Genomic DNA, 15,825 nt, shown 5'->3' on the forward strand with positions numbered 1-15,825 from the left:
TGTATGGAAAATGAACATACCGGAAGCTAACGAAAACAACAAAGATCTTTACACTTTTGCAAGAAAAAACAAAAAAAAGTTTTATGAGCTTTTGGTAAGCGAAATTGATGACTTACAAAATTTAAAAGCAAGCTTTGGACTTGAAGTCAAATTTTCAAAAAAAATAGACGGTGAGACGCAACACATGGAACACTATTTCAGAGAAAGTGAACCACACCTTTTTTTAAAAAACGACAAAGACCAAATAAAAAAAGAGTTTGACAAATTTATTGACAAAGCAAAGGGAGAAATTGAGGGTTGGTCAGAGAACGGCTCTGGGTGGGCCATTGAAAGAATAACAAATGCGTACATCAACGTTGCGCGTTATCAGCCATTGAGAGGAGGAACTTATTTGCCTTTGCCCCCAAAGTTGGCAAACAAGAAAGCAATTATTAACGTGCAAAACAGAGATAACCAATGCCTAAAATGGGCTTTGAGAGCTGCATTATTTCCTCCAAGAGATGGGAAAAATCCACAAAGAACAAGCAGATACCCAGTTGACGACGGCATTAACTACAATGGAATCAATTTTCCAACTCCACTAAAGCAGATTGACAGGCTTGAGGCGCAAAATAAAAACCTTGCAATAAATGTGCTTGGGTGGGACTCAGAAGACGAATGTGTGATACCTTTAAGATTAAGCGAAAAAGAAAATAGCATTCCCCGTATATTTCTTATGTTGATTGAGTCAGGATTAACACAGCACTACTGTTTTATAAAAAGAGTAAGTGCTTTGTTACATGACCAAACCGGAGATCAGCATAAAAAACACTTTTGCATGATGTGCTTGACAGGTTTTACAAGAGAAGACTTGCTCGAAAAGCACAAAAAATATTGCAATGGCGCTAAAGGCAGACCAACAAGAATCGAAATGCCGGAGAAGGGGAAAAACACTCTTTCTTTTAAAAACTACCACAAACAAATGAAAGCGCCTTACCAAATTTACGCCGACTTGGAGGCACTGCTAAGGCCAATAGAAGGGTGTAAACGCGAAACGGCCGAGGAGCGCCAGAAAAGAAAAGACCTTGGTGAAGAAGTGAAAGACATGAAGCCGAGTTACACAGACAAAACAGAACAGCACGAGGCATGCGGATTTGCTTACACAGTTGTAAGGAGTGATGGTGAACACGAAAAAACATTTGTGTACAGAGGACAAAACGCCGTTGAAGTATTTTTGAACTGTCTTTTAAGTGAAGAAAGAAAAATAAGATATGAATTGTCAAAGCCAAAACCTCTTGTGATGACGGCAAAAGACTGGGTAAACTTCAAAAATGCAACCAATTGCCACATTTGCGAAGAAACGCTAATGAAACAAAACTTTTTGGACTCTTTGCCAGTTTGGATTGGAAACAAAAAGGAGCTTAATTACTTTGGGCAGATGCACAAAAAATGTTATTACAGAAAGGAAAAAGAGGTAAAAAACCTGGATACCGAAACCCACTATAAGCTAAAAAAGCTTGAAAAAGAAACACACAAATTAGCAGCGAAAAACCAAAAAAACTGCTTAGCGTGCCACAAGCCGCTTATCCAGCCGAACTACAAGGATGTGGTAAAAGACCATTGCCACATAACAGGCAAGTTTCGAGGAGCCGCACACAACATTTGTAACTTTATGATGCGATTAGATCCGAAAAAGGTCCAAATACCAGTTGCATTTCACAACCTGAGGGGTTATGATGCGCACCATTTAATGCAGTCAATTTCAAAGATTTCAAAAGAGGCACAGAAAGAAGTAAAATGTGTTGCAAACAACATGGAAAAATACATCACATTTTCACTTGGCAAACTGCGTTTTATAGACAGCTTAAACTTTCTTAAAGGAAGTCTTGATTCACTTGTAAAAGCGATGCCGAAGGAGGAATTAAATATAACAAAATCTAATTCAACACAGTCGTCTGATGAAAGTTTTGAACTTCTTTGCAAAAAGGGAATCTATCCTTACGAATACATGGACTCATGGGAAAGATTTAGCGAAACAAGTTTGCCTGAAAAAGAAAAGTTTTACAGCAAACTTAATGATGAGAACATAACGGATAAAGAGTACGAACACGCGCAAAACGTGTGGGAAACCTTTGGCTGCCAGACCCTGGGCGACTACCACGATTTGTACGTTAAGACTGACGTGACCCTGTTAGCCGACGTCTTTGAAAGCTTCCGAAAACTCTGTCTTGAGAAGTACGGGTTGGACCCCGCGAATTATTACACGACGCCAGGCCTTGCTTGGGACGCACTCTTGAAAAAGACAGGCGTGGAGCTTGAGTTACTTACAGACTATGAAATGCATCTTTTTGTCGAAAGGGGAATAAGAGGCGGGATTTCGATGGTAAGCAAGAGGTATGCAAAGGCGAACAACCCTTATGTTGAGGGATTTGACCCGAGCCAGCCAAAAAAATACATAACGTACCTCGATGCGAATAACCTTTACGGGTGGGCAATGAGCAAGCCGCTTCCAAAAAGTGGATTTAGATGGAAAAAGGTTATGCCAACAGAAAAAGAAATAACGACAAAAAAAGAGTATGCAAAAGCTGGATGGATTTTAGAGGTGGACTTGGAATACCCGAAAGAGCTGCATGACGCCCACAACAGCTATCCATTAGCACCAGAGAAAAAGAAAATAAACAAAGAAATGTTTTCGCCTTACCAAAACAAAACAATAAAAAATCTTGATTTGCACCCGCCAGACACCGAAAAGCTTGTTTTAACTCTTGAAGACAAAACCAATTACGTCGTGCATTACCGAAACTTGCAGTTTTATCTAAAACAGGGAATGAAACTCAAAAAAGTGCACAGGGTCTTAGAGTTTGAACAAGAGGCGTGGATGGAGCCGTACATCCGGATGAACACAGAATTCCGAAAAGAAGCGAAAAGCGACTTTGAAAAGAACTTTTACAAGCTGATGAATAACTCAGTTTTTGGAAAAACAATGGAAAACCTGAGAAACCGTGTAGACATAAGAATAGTGCGCAGCGACGAAACAAAGAAAATAAGAAAATTAGTTGCAAGCCCATTGTATTCAAGACATGTAATGTTTTCAAACGATCTGGTTGGAATAGACATGCGAAAAAGTAAGCTTTTTCTTAATAAACCGGTCTACACAGGCATGACCATCCTTGACGTAAGCAAGTTATGTATGTACGATTTTTATTACAACCACCTGAAAAAAGAGTACGGGGAGCGTTGCGAGCTTTTGTATACAGACACAGACAGCCTTTTGCTTGAGATAGAAACAGAAGACGTTTACGCGGACATGGCAGAAAACATTGACAAGTACGACACAAGCGACTACCCGAAAGATCATTCGCTGTTTTCAACAAAAAACAAAAAAGTTTTGGGAAAAATGAAAGACGAATGCGCAGGAAAACAAATTTCAGAGTGCGTTTGTTTGAGGCCAAAAATGTATTCAATAATGACAGAAGGTGAAAGCAAAAATGAAATTGAAAAAATAAAGAAAGGCTTCCCTGAGGTGGAAATAAAAGAGTGCGCGTGCGCAGGGGCCGGGAAAAGAATGCAGGCAATAATGGCAAACGATGAAGAATTGGTCAAAAAAATAATAAAGAAACATCCGAAAGCAAGTGTGCTAAAATGTTGCAAAATGCTAAAAGTGGACGAAATAAATATAAAAAAGGCAAAGGGGGTAAAAGAGTGTGTGACAAAGAAAAAGATAAATCACGAAAATTTCAAAGAAACACTTTTCCAAACCAAGGAAAGCTTTCACGAAATGCACATGCTAAGAAGCTTTAAGCATGAGTTGTGTTCGATAGTGGTGAACAAAAAATCGCTGTCCTCCTTTGACTCAAAGCGATGGATAGCGGATGATGGGATACATACAAATGCTTACGGGTATAAGTTTTGCGAAACAAAGCCTACATAAACATAACGTTTAGAGCTTTTCTGAGCCCAAGGGGCTCAAGCACTAAGTGCTTGGTGGTAACTGTGTATTTGGAGGAATAACAAGCAATTCTTCACGCACGAAGCCGCGCTTTGGACCATCGTGCAAGTAATAAAGAACTGGCTGATTAGGTTTAGTAACAGACCTTTCAATGCTGTAGACTTTTAATGACCAAATCGGATCTGTAGCCCTTTTTACGCCGCCTTCCAGCTCGCCAGGTTGGTAGAGATAGCGCACATTAACGAGAGAGGGTATTTTTTTTTCTTTCTTGCCAACAGGCCTTGTATATTTTGAGGACGGTTTGGACGAAACAGCCTTTTCTTTGATTGCAGTAGCAGGTTTTTTTCCAGTAAGACTGGTAACTTCGTTGTTCAGAGCGGTAACAACTTCGGGAAGCCTTTTTACCCACGCTGTCGACCGCTGGCCAGATGGCAGGTTCATCTCGACACCGTACTGATAACCAAACAGGCGCCCTGCCAGTGTTTGATTAAAACGTTCAACAATAGCTTGATCTCTGTGAATGTTAACACGCCCGCGTCTAATATAGGTTTTGTGATTTTCCATTTCTTTAGTAACAGCTCCCATGAATTCGCGACCAGGGTCAACTTGAAGCATCTGTGGCCATTTTAGTGCACTTCGCCTGTAAATTGTCTGAAAACCTTTTGCAACCTCAGTTGAATCTTTGGAGGTCAAAGGCTCGGCCTCTTTGAAACGGCTGGCAACGTCAACAACAGTCAGAGCGTATTTGTAAACTTTTCGCCCTCGCGGCAGTTTGTCGTGTGGCAGAAAAAGAAGGTCCGCCTGGTGGACCGCGTTAGGAGAAGAAACATCAAATTTTGGGCGAGGAACGTATCGTGGTGCCGGAAGGTAGATCTGCCAAAGGGCCTGCTTAACTAGCCACTTTTTAGCAGCATCTTCGGAAACCTTGGCCGCCTCGGCTAATTTTTTTATCGCTGCAATTCCCTTCCAGTAGCCCTGGGGGCTATAGTAGACTTTCGAGATTTTCTTCGAAAAGTTTTGCTCCGCAAAAATCTTTGCATCCATGTGTATATAAGAAAAAAAGAAAAGTTTAAAGAAACCGAAAGGCAGCGTACCCAAGTGCAAGCGCGCCAGCGCCAACGAACATAAGTTCACCTTGTTTCTGCTGCTCACTTGGCTGATAGAAATCAGAGAACTTGGGTTCTTTCGGAGGAATCATTTGTTTGTCAGGATGTGCCTGGTTGTAGAGTTTGAAAGCGTAGTCTGTGTTCGTAAAGTTTTGTTTCGCTTGCTGTTTGATCTCATTGTTGGTTTCGATCCAGTCGAGAAGCTTCGTGCGGTCGCGAGAGTACTTCGCGTAAGCTGCCTGGTAAGCCTCGAGAGCTTTGTCGTGTCTTTCTTTTTCTTTCAAAGCGGCGTCATCTCCGCCACCCAAAGCTCGAGCAAGATAGTTGCCGCCAATGAAAGCAGCAGCGTTCAAGATAGCTCCGCCAGCCATAATCGCGACGCTTGCCATTTTGTTATTATACTATTCTAATTTTTTTTTAATTGGTTGGGAGAATTTTCTGGTCCTCGAGATACTGTTTAAGTGCAACGCTGCCAGCCATGACGGCTGTGAACTTTACATAGTTCATAAAACTGCTGCTTGGGTCGGATGTGAAGTTTTCTTTTACAACTTTTTTGGCAGCCCAGCCGATTCCGGCGGCGAGACCTGTAATGGTGGCGGCATCCATGAGCGTTTTCACGAGCTTGTTGTCGGACATGGCGGTTCAGTATAAAATAATAAAAAATATTCAATTGAAAAATTTTTTTGTTTATTCTTCACCGTTTTGCGAAGCAAAGTTTGCAACTTCTTCACCAGATTCAACTTCTTTTGTTTTTTTTATACCTCTTTTAAAAATTGTATCCTCATCCTTTTGCACCCGAATAGCGGTTTTAACGCAAGTTTTGGAAAATTCAAACCAAAGTAATGCAATACCAGCCATAGCTGCACCTTTAACAAGGTTGTCAAGAATAAAACCAAGGGACATTGTCGGTATAATAAATGAAAAATAAATGTTCAAAAGAAATTTTTTAATCCATCGGACGGATTCCTCTTTGTTTGCGAGGTCTAATGGCATTTTGGATTGTCGAAGGCGTGTCTGAAGAACGCGTTGCAACCCTTCCAATACTTTCTGCTGTAACTGGTGTGTCATCAGTTATAAGAGTTGGCGGAGCTTTAAATGTTGGACTTCTTTTTTCGTTGACAAAGGCTTTGATGTCTTCGCGTTTGACATAAGTTGTAACGATTGCACCGCCGATACCAAGCAAAGATATCCATTGATTTGTGGTGAGACCGCTTGATTGCGGCTGAGCCTCGGGCGGAGCTGGTTCCGTTACGGCCGGTGGTGTTACATTTCGCTTTGCAGCAGCAGATTTCTTTTCCTTTTCTTTTGCAATTATTGCAGCAGCCTCGACAGCAGCTTTTTTCTGTGCTTCACGAGCCTGTTTTGTTTTTTCAGCTGCAAGCTTGCCAGCAGCCACTCGCTTTGGATTTTTGGCAGGCTTTGTTGCTGGAGTTGTTGAAGTAACTTGTTTCTGTTCTTCTTGAGCGATCGGAGTTTGTGATTCACGTTGTTCGAGCTCAGCCATTATATAATGAGACAAAAATAATATTTAAATGAAAAATGCTCAGCAAACTTTTTTGGTCAGCAATTTTTAAGCATTGTTCAGTAATTACTTAGCATTTTCTTAGCATTGCTCAGAAAAATCTTCAGTAGTTAGTGTTTCAGCGCCATGGCGCTGGGACTCAAGAGTCCCTTTGGTTTGCAACTTTGTCAATTCGTTTAAATCAATGTGCTTTGTTGTGATGAGCGCAGCATTTGCAACGGCAAGAAATCGGCCGCATTTCAAAGCCAGACCGCCTGCCAAAGTGGACAGCTCTTTACTGATAATGTAGTCGTTTTTGAGTTCCTTCTGATAATCATTGACGTCCTTGATATTTACGGCCATACCAACGACTTTAGTTACAAGAAAAATAAAGCTGTCGATCAAGCTGTCGGTTGTTTTGGATCCAACGTATGCCTCATATCTCTTTAAGTACTTTTCAACTTCTTTATCTGTCAAGCGCTTCACCTGCTCGTGTGTCAGTTGCACACCGATTGCTTCTTTGGCTTTTCCTGTTGAAACAAGGATTGCAAGCTGTTCACGCAAAGCAGGAATGTCAGGGCCTTGAATGAGTGCCATAGCGCTTTCTGTACTTTCTGGTTCAGCTCCTAGCAGTTCCATTACGGAAGCTAATTCTTGTTCACATGCAGCGCCCTTGACGCTCTCGGGAGGAGAAGTTGCGAACGGGTCAGCCATTTATTACTCTAAAAAATATGTTCAATAAAACAATTTTGTGCCGTAAGGGTGGCGATGAGAAATGACAAGATGCGAAAACTTATTTTTTTTTAGCTTTAAAATGATTTCTTTGTAATCCTCATTGGCAAGTTCGCCAGCGTAATCCTCAAAGATTGCCTTCGTGGTCTTGGCAGAGGGGGTGTAAAAGAAAACGATTGCCGCAACATTTTCGCGGAATGAGGATGTTATGCTTGTCAATTTTTGAGTTAACACCCATATGCTCAAGCCTGCGTGGCGAGCAGAGAAAGCAAGATTCACCAACTCCCCTGTTCTTCCTTTTACATCTTTCGAAGCAGCACAGTCGTCGAGGATGATAAGCGTGTTCGTACCCTCAAAAAGAAATCTTGAAAGCCTTAACCAAGATTCCACCTCGTGCTGCTCGCAAATGAAAACAAAAAATCGAATATCTTCCTCAGCAAAGCGATAATAAGTCTTGTTGTGCTCGAAAGTCGGGCAGATGAGCACGATGTAGTCAAACTTGCCTCGGAAAGGGCCACAAAGCTGATTGACCACGTATCTTGTTTTTCCTGAGTTCGTTGGTCCCACAATGAGGGCGTTGAAGGGTATATTGGCAGGATCCATCTTCGTTCGTATATGTACCTAAGGTACACTTTTTCAAAGAAAAAATTATAAAAGCACAGATTCTAACTGCCTGCCAAGTATATTCATTTGGGCGTCGCTGATTACGTAAATGTGGCAGTTCAAATTACCTGTGCCGCTTGCTTTCCTCTCTAGCTCAAGCTGGACACCGTCCTTTGTGTTCACAAGGCGCGTGCCGCTTCCGTGCATCGAGTGGTCAGCCATGGAACGCAGATCAATAAGAAGGCCAAACTTGTCTTCTGTGTAAAACTTTTGCAGAGTCATGTGCTGCGTTTTATTTTTTTCTTTCATGTAGAATCTTTTAACTTCTCCCCAAATGTCCATTCCTTCGATGCCGTTGTTGTACAGCATGTTTGGCGAGCCGTTGACAGTGATGCTTACTTTTGTAAGGTCCGGGTTAATGTACTTTTCCGAGCTCCTTGCACCTTTGTTATATTGCTCAATAAATAGGAGCAAGATACCTTTCATGGACCTCCTCTGCGGGTTGACCCTTAGATTCAGACGTGTGTCGGAGCCTTTTGCAAAAGTCGTCACTTTATCACGCTGGATGTGGTCGTAAGCGAACTCTTTGCCGCCCGAATAAGCGCTGAACGCTTCATCTGCAATTTCCTCGCTTCTTATCATCTCGTACTCCAGCTGGATGTTTGTCAACTTGTATTTTAGTTTTGTTGTATCTGAGCCTCTGACCACATGTTCGGCTGCCGCGAGCTTCAGTTCGAACACAAGATCGTTGTATAGTGCCTGAGGATAAAATGCCCCATGGTCAGTTAAAATCTGGTGATCCAGTCGGATGCGGTATTTATTTCCATATATCTCATTCAGCTTTTTTTCTGCGTCCACACCTGAAGTTTTCTTATCGCCAGCATTTGAGCGAATTTTGTTGAGGTCCTCGCTCTGAATGCCCTCTGGCACCCTGTCGTCGCGCTCCTCCTGCGAAAGGAAAAAGTCCTCAAATATTTTGTAGATGTCATAGCCAACCGTGTCCTGCACGACGGTGCCTTCGTACTTTACAACAAACTTGTCGACCAGAGCTCGGCTGACGTTGTCAACCAGAAAGTTGTTGGCATGGCCTCCGCTCAAGTCGATGTTGAAGCGCAGCGCCAGCGAGCCAGGCACAATGACCTCGTTTTCGTTCAGCTTGGGCACTGAAACATACAACGTTTCCTCTGGATTGGCTTCTGTGCGGTCAAAAGTGATTCGTTTTACCGCGCGCTCGGCTTTCAGTGCGCCGAGTATTTTCTCTGTGCGTCCCGGTCGAAGGTTTTCTTGAACAGCAGCCATCTCTCGATTGGTTTTATTGTTAAATTGAAAAGTTTAATTTGAAAATATATATATATAAATTAAGCGATGGCAACAGGTGGTGGTGATTTTGGATTCGAGGACCCTGATTTTGACCAAGATCTTGACCACAACAGTGATAACGATGATGAAGAGGAACAAGAGGTCGACACAACCCGACCATTTCAGCCCGGGGAGGCATCCACACCCTACCATGGGGGTGAACAACATGAAATGCAAACGATGCAGCACGAACAGAGCGGGCTGCCAGACACATCCTACGAAGAAACACCTTTTTTGGGAAGCTTTATTCATCAAGATGACAAACCGGCAATGATTGACAGAGCTAAAGATTTTATCAAAAGAAAATTCCCCAAAGTGAACTTCGCAAAATTAGGCCCAATAGGTTTTAGCAAAAAGAGTGGCAATGAAACTACAATTGTATCCTTTGGATCAAAAGGTGGCGAGACCGAAATTTTCAAAAAAGACGGAACTGGCCTTCTCAAAAAATTCACAAACAAGTTTAAAGCCCCCCTTGGGCCAGAAGCGGAATCTCTGATTGCTCAAGACAATGAAGAAATAAGAGAAAGGAGACAAATATTAAGAGAAGCTGAAAGTCAAATACAACAGGCAGAAACAATTGACATGCAGAAAGAAAAAGCCACCCAAGAAGTAGAAGATTTCAGAATAAGAATCGAGCGAATAAATGCCAAGATGGATCAACTTGGGTCAAATGTTGAAAATGAATCAGAATTACGCAGACTTAAGCAACTGAAAAAAAATCTTGAAAAGGATTTTGAAAACAAAAAAAAAGAAGTTGCTGCTCTTGAAAAACAAGCTAAGCAAATGGCAAAAGAAAAAACACGAGTCGACCAACTAAGGGCAGGCATCGCTGCCAAAGAGAGCGAAAGAAACACTTTGCAAGAAAGGCTCAACGGCACAAGAGCGTTGGATGATCTAAAAGAGGAAGAAGCCGAGCTGAAGCAACAAAACGAGAAAGATCAAGCTGTTATAGAGGATGAGAATGCCTCCCCCACTGACAAACAAGCCGCGGAAGAAAGAGTTGCGGAAAGAACCGAGAAACTTGGACGCTTGCAAACGCAGATTGCCGAAAGAGAAAGAGCGCTTCCACTTCGTGAGAGGATCAAAGAGATCTTCAAAAAACATGGCGTGACATTAACAGCAATACTTCTGGCTGCTGGTGTCACGATTGGTTCTGTTATTGGAGCCATTACAAACGCGTTGAAGGCCACCGGCAAAGCGTTGGGGAAAGGCCTAAGTGATATTGGCTCAAAGGTAGCATCAGCTCTGCCTGGTCTCATTGGCTCGATTGCGAAATTTCTTTTCAAAACCGCTGGTCAAGTAATTGGATTTCTTGCAGAGCACACCTGGCTGCTTATCCTTGCTGTGGTTGCTTTTCTTGTTGAAAAATACATCAAAAAGAGACGTTAGCGCATAAGGGTGTAGAGCAAAGCTGCTGCTCCAACCGCGCCAACAGCGACAGTTGCTTTGTTTATTTCGTGTGAATCATTGGCTACGGCCTTCGTAGGTTTAGCGCTTTGCGCGTTGCTAGCTTGTGTTTCAGCAGCGCTTGCTGCAGGTGCCTGATTTTTTTTTGCTGTGGCGCTCTTGTGTATAGGATTTGAAGGGTGGCTGTTTGGTGGGTTGATTTTTGATTTTCCTCCCGCCATCAGTTTAAGAGCTGCTTTTTTTGTAGCTTTATTAACCTCATCATTCACTTCTAATTTCATCCCAACAACAGCCTGCTTAAGCTGGTTATTGTAACCAACAACGCTTTCTGTGTTTATCACCATACGAGCGGGCATCAGCCAGGCACCTGGGCAGACTGCAAGGTTAAGCCGAACCTTAGCTTCGTCGATGGCTAGTTGGTATCTTTGGACCGACTTTGCCAGATCAGGTTGCCTTATAGCGTCTTCAACCAACACGAGGAACTCACTTTGCGCTTCCTTTGCACGGCCGCCTGTTCCAAGTATGCTACTTCGAACGTTCACCTGCGAACCGAGAATACAGTAGACAAAAGCCTCTATCGACTGGTTTACTCTCGACAAACCTGCCTGAGTAAGCCCTTCAGTGCCGTTAGGACAAAACCAGTCTGCCTGTGCATATGCAGCGTCGTCTGGCTCGATGTATTGAATCAAGTTACCTTTGCTTGCAGTTCCACCTTCATCCGAAAATTTATCGTAATCGGGGTATTTTGCTCCAGTTTTTTGTATACCATGCCCTGATATCCAGATATAAACGTTACCAAGTCCGTGGTTTGCGCCTGTTGTGAAACGGAAATCGCTTGACGGGTCGACACCGAACTCAGCGCATATTCTTTTGTAAGAAGCCACGTCGTACTTGTTGTCAAACTGGCTAAACGTTGGGTCGCCAGGCAAGGCGCTTACGCTCTGAATCCCCCCCATCTGAAACAATATTCGCCTTATCGTGAAATAAACGTGAAAAAGGTAAAAATTTCGCACAATCGGTGGCAAGCTAAGAGATGAGTGTTCTTCATCGAAAATTTCTCGGCTTACCCCACTGCCTGTTGTCGCACACCAAACAGCAAAGTTAAGTTGCTGAGGCCAGTAGCCCATATTTTGGCTAGCAAGCCACCTTTTTGACTCTTTTCCTGATGTATGCTTCAGTTTTGTTTTTTGAAAAATCTCTCTTAATTTCGTTGTGAAATATTGGTCTGGTGTGACGTAGATGTTTATTTGGCTGTTAAATATTTTTTTCAAACTCGGTGCGGCTTCGTGAAATCCAACCGCGGGAATTGGCAAAGATGAGCCTTTTGCGCCGCTTGGTGACAGCTGTTGTGGAAAACCGCCTGAAATTTGATTCACCCCCAGTGCTTTTTTCATCTCTGGGCTCCAATATTTGCTGTCAGAGCCAAAAACATTTATCAAATGGCCTTGCCCTGCCTTGTAATAAATGTCTGCCGTTGCTGTGTGGTTGTACGCGAACTCAACCTGTGCAACAAATTTTGTTCGGTCAGCGTTTGGATATTTTGCAAGAAAAGGTTTCCATGCATTGTCTTTTGCCGCTTTAGAAATTGTAGTTGCTTCTGGGGTTTTCATCCACTTCATAAAACCTCTTGTTTTTGCATCCATGGTCCTCTTTTATATTAAACATTTTTTATTTTTATTTAATATAAAAATGGTTGTGCTGACTGTTACCACAAAAGAAAATCCGAACACTGTTTATTTTGACCAGCCTATTCCAAAACCAAGCTATATCCGGCTTTTAAGTTGTTCTCTTTACAACAGCTGGAATAGTTTGGAAAAGGATGGAATAGTTTTTTATAAACAAGTGAACAAGGAAGAGAAGGCGCGTTATATACGGCAAGGAAACTTCTCACTCGATGACATTGGGAGTATTTTTGAAAAAGGATTTCCAGAGAAAAACATGTTTTCTGTAACAAAAGGCATTGCAGGTCGTTCATTGATAATAAAAGCAAAAGAGCCCAATTTAAAAGCTTTTGGACTGAATGAAAGTCTTATTAAGTTCTTTAATTTGCCTGGGTTTGAGAATTACGCAAGTATTGAAAAGGAATTTTTTGAAACAATTGAGGTAAATAATGTTTCAAATCCTAAAAATTACTTCATCAACTGTGACCTTATCGACAAGCAACAAAGCTTGCTAAATGGTAAGCCATCAAGCCTTTTAGCGTTTTTTGACATACGTGGAAAACCGTATGAAAAAGTTTATTACCAAAATACACATTTTAACGTCTTGCGCGACGTTTCTGCTGAAGAAAATGTATCATCTCTGACTCTTTCGATTAGAGATGAGAATGGAAAGCCATTCGATTTTAACGGCACAAATCTTACATATGAGTTGGAATTGAATTAAATTAAATACAAAAATAACTTTTATGTATACGAGACCATGTCATCTGCTAATGTTCTCCCGAGTGCCCCTGCTTATGGTGATCGCGAAGAAACACAACTTTATCCAAGCCTCCCAACAAATGCCGAGAATTTTCGGCTGACTGAAATAAGTAAAATTGAAAAAGAAATATCCGCTGAAGCTGAGCATTACAGGCTTGTGTTAAAAAAATATAAAAAAGTCCGGAAAGTTATTCACTATTCCGTGGTCTGTCTTGGCGCCGTGACGGCAGCTCTGTCTTCTGGAGCTGTTGCCACTTCACTTACTGGTGTTGGAATTGTTATCGGCGTTCCTGTTGCAGCAGTAGCAGGTATATCTGGCGCAGCTTCCACTGGCCTGTCAGTTATCAACAAAAAGCTTGAACGTAAAGTTAATAAGCACTCAAGAATCCTCGCTCTGGCTGTTGCAAAACATGACTCGATAAACAGCTCTGTCTCACAAGCTCTGAATGATAATCTTGTTTCTGACAAAGAGTTTCAACTGATCACACGAGAAATGCAAAAATATCGCCAACTTAAAGATACTTTACGCTCAAACTTTGCAAAAAAACAAACAAATTCACTCCAGCCAGACATCGGAAAAATTCGGGAAGAAATCAAGAGAGAAGAACGCAAAAGATTGGAAAAAAAACTTCTCGAAAGTGCCACCGACATTTCGAAATAAAATTTCAGTCCAATAAAACATTTTTTCATTTTATAAAAGAATGATTGTCTGCGCTCATCTTGTCGTTTACTTTGTGATGGAAGCATTGTCGTTCGAGTTGCAAAAAAATGTTCGAGACATCACAAGAGAGGTTGTTGTTTGCCTGAACGAGGCAAAATAAAAGGTTAAAGCGTGCTTAAAGTGGCTTTCAGCCGAGTCGAAATCAGAAAAAAAATAAACACTTGATTTAATCCCACAGTCAAGGGCTTGTCTGAACAATGGATGCAAATTTTTTTTGTGTGTGTGGGTGAATGTCCCACAGCGTCAGACTTATGCAAATCAACAGCTTTTTAATGATATAATAAGCAATCAATAAACATTACAAGTGTGTTAAGTAAAATAATTTTATTCAGTTGCTAAGTTAAATGTTCGTTGACAACGGCGGACATCTATGGCCGCGGTATCCAAGGTAAATTGTTCGTTGACAACGGCGGACATTCATGGCCACGGTATCCAAGGTAAATTGTTCCTTGACAACGGCGGACATCTATGGCCACGGTATCCAAGGTACATTGTTCCTTGACAACGGCAGACATCTCATGGCCGCGCGGCGTCTGTCCTTTGATGACTTTACAAGTTTTTTGTCAAGTTTGTGAACTTAACAAGTTTTTGTCAATTCGGGTTACGCGTAACCCATTGGCATTCCAATGTGATGACGTGTTTAGGCTTTAACTTGGCCGATTTTTGTCAAGTTTGTGAACTTGGCTGATTTTGGTCAATTCGGGTTACGCGTAACCGATTGCATTCCAAAGTGATGACGTGTTTTGGCTTGTAACTTGGCAAATTTTGGTCAAGTTTGGCAAACGCTTTAGTTGTATTAGGCTATCGTTTGACATCTACAAATGATTCATGTCGATAAACTGAGTTAAATCTTCTTAATTTTGATCGAAAAATGTTTGAAAAACGTCTACAAGCATCCGATATACTTAACCTTGCGACCAAACTTCACGACCAAGCATCTGATTGTTGTCCGTAATTGCTAAGGTTTCGCGAAGCGAAGGCACGAATAGCTGATGTAAAATATTATAATCAGATCCTAGTTTGTCGTTTCCAAATGATTCATGTCCGTAAGCTGCGTCTTTGCTTCTTTTTTCGATTAAAAAGGTTTGATAAACGTCTCCATACATCGGCCATAATTGTTTGTGTAATACAAAAAAGCTTATGTGAATAATATATAGTTATAATTTTAACTGTGATTGGTCACAAAAGACGTCATTACATCGGGAAATAACCTATTAACTAAAAATAGTAATGACGCCTGGTGAATAAAATTACCGTGATCTTATATTGTTCTTTTATGTGCTAGAAAGTTCTTAGCTCAATATTTCACGGTATATTTACATGTTAGTCAAATTAAATATTGTTGTTGAATAAATCATAGCTCTCAAAAAACACATACAAAGAGTTTGAGTTGTTTTCCGGCTAAAAATATTCAAGATGAAAAAAAAACAATTAGATTACGTCAAGGGGGTTTCCCACGTAATTGACACAGGGTAAACAATGACTTCCTGTGTTACTCAATAATTTATGCACTCACCGGAGCGTGCAAGTTTTGTTTAGCTTGTTAAAACGTTTGCGACAACACTGCTGTCTAGTTTTTTTAATTTTTCAATCAGCTCGTCTGTTAAAAAGATTGTTATTTGTTTTTCATTTTCTTTAGTTTTTTTGTAGGTTGTAAACGCTTTTCCACGAGATCTTTTCAAGTTTTTCTTTACACTCAAGTTAATTTCTCCAGTTCTCCCTCTTCCCATCTTCGTTTACTCAATAAGAGCATTTGTTCAATAGTAATTGTTTCTGGCACAGCAATTAAAGGTTGGTTGTAATTTAATACAATGGCGCCATACAACGATTGGTACACTGTCGGGTCCGGCGAATCTGCTTCAGGAAGTTAGGAATGTAAAAGCCACTCACATTTTCCTCCTTTCACACAAAAGGGCTGGCCTTGCGGGCCCCACACACATGAGAGTTTTGGCATTGCGACCCCCACACACATGAGAGTTACCGGTTGTGGACACAACTTGCAAAAAATAGCGAGGCGAGACTGGCGAGCCAGCGAGCCAGGCGAG

General features: G+C 41.5%; 3 protein-coding genes across 6 annotated transcripts in view; 2 read left to right on the forward strand and 1 right to left on the reverse strand.

The window, feature by feature from the left end:
* The window catches only part of LOC144664670 (vitamin K-dependent gamma-carboxylase-like), a 171,972-nt gene that overhangs the window by 62,211 nt on the left and 93,936 nt on the right, over positions 1 to 15,825 (forward strand). The window lies entirely within an intron of this gene.
* Positions 1 to 15,825, reverse strand: part of LOC144664604 (WD repeat and FYVE domain-containing protein 3-like) — an 80,313-nt gene that overhangs the window by 52,267 nt on the left and 12,221 nt on the right. The window lies entirely within an intron of this gene.
* Positions 232 to 15,825, forward strand: part of LOC144664827 (DNA-binding transcriptional regulator BolA-like) — a 94,813-nt gene continuing 79,219 nt past the window's right edge. The window contains exon 1 of the mRNA XM_078526051.1: positions 232 to 235. The gene's annotated coding sequence lies outside the window, so the exon portion shown is untranslated. The remainder of the gene's footprint in view (positions 236 to 15,825) is intronic.

The sequence above is a fragment of the Oculina patagonica genome, chromosome 9 (genome assembly GCF_052425735.1).
Source record: "Oculina patagonica isolate OP01 chromosome 9, crgOcupat, whole genome shotgun sequence".
Taxonomy (NCBI): domain Eukaryota; kingdom Metazoa; phylum Cnidaria; class Anthozoa; order Scleractinia; family Oculinidae; genus Oculina; species Oculina patagonica.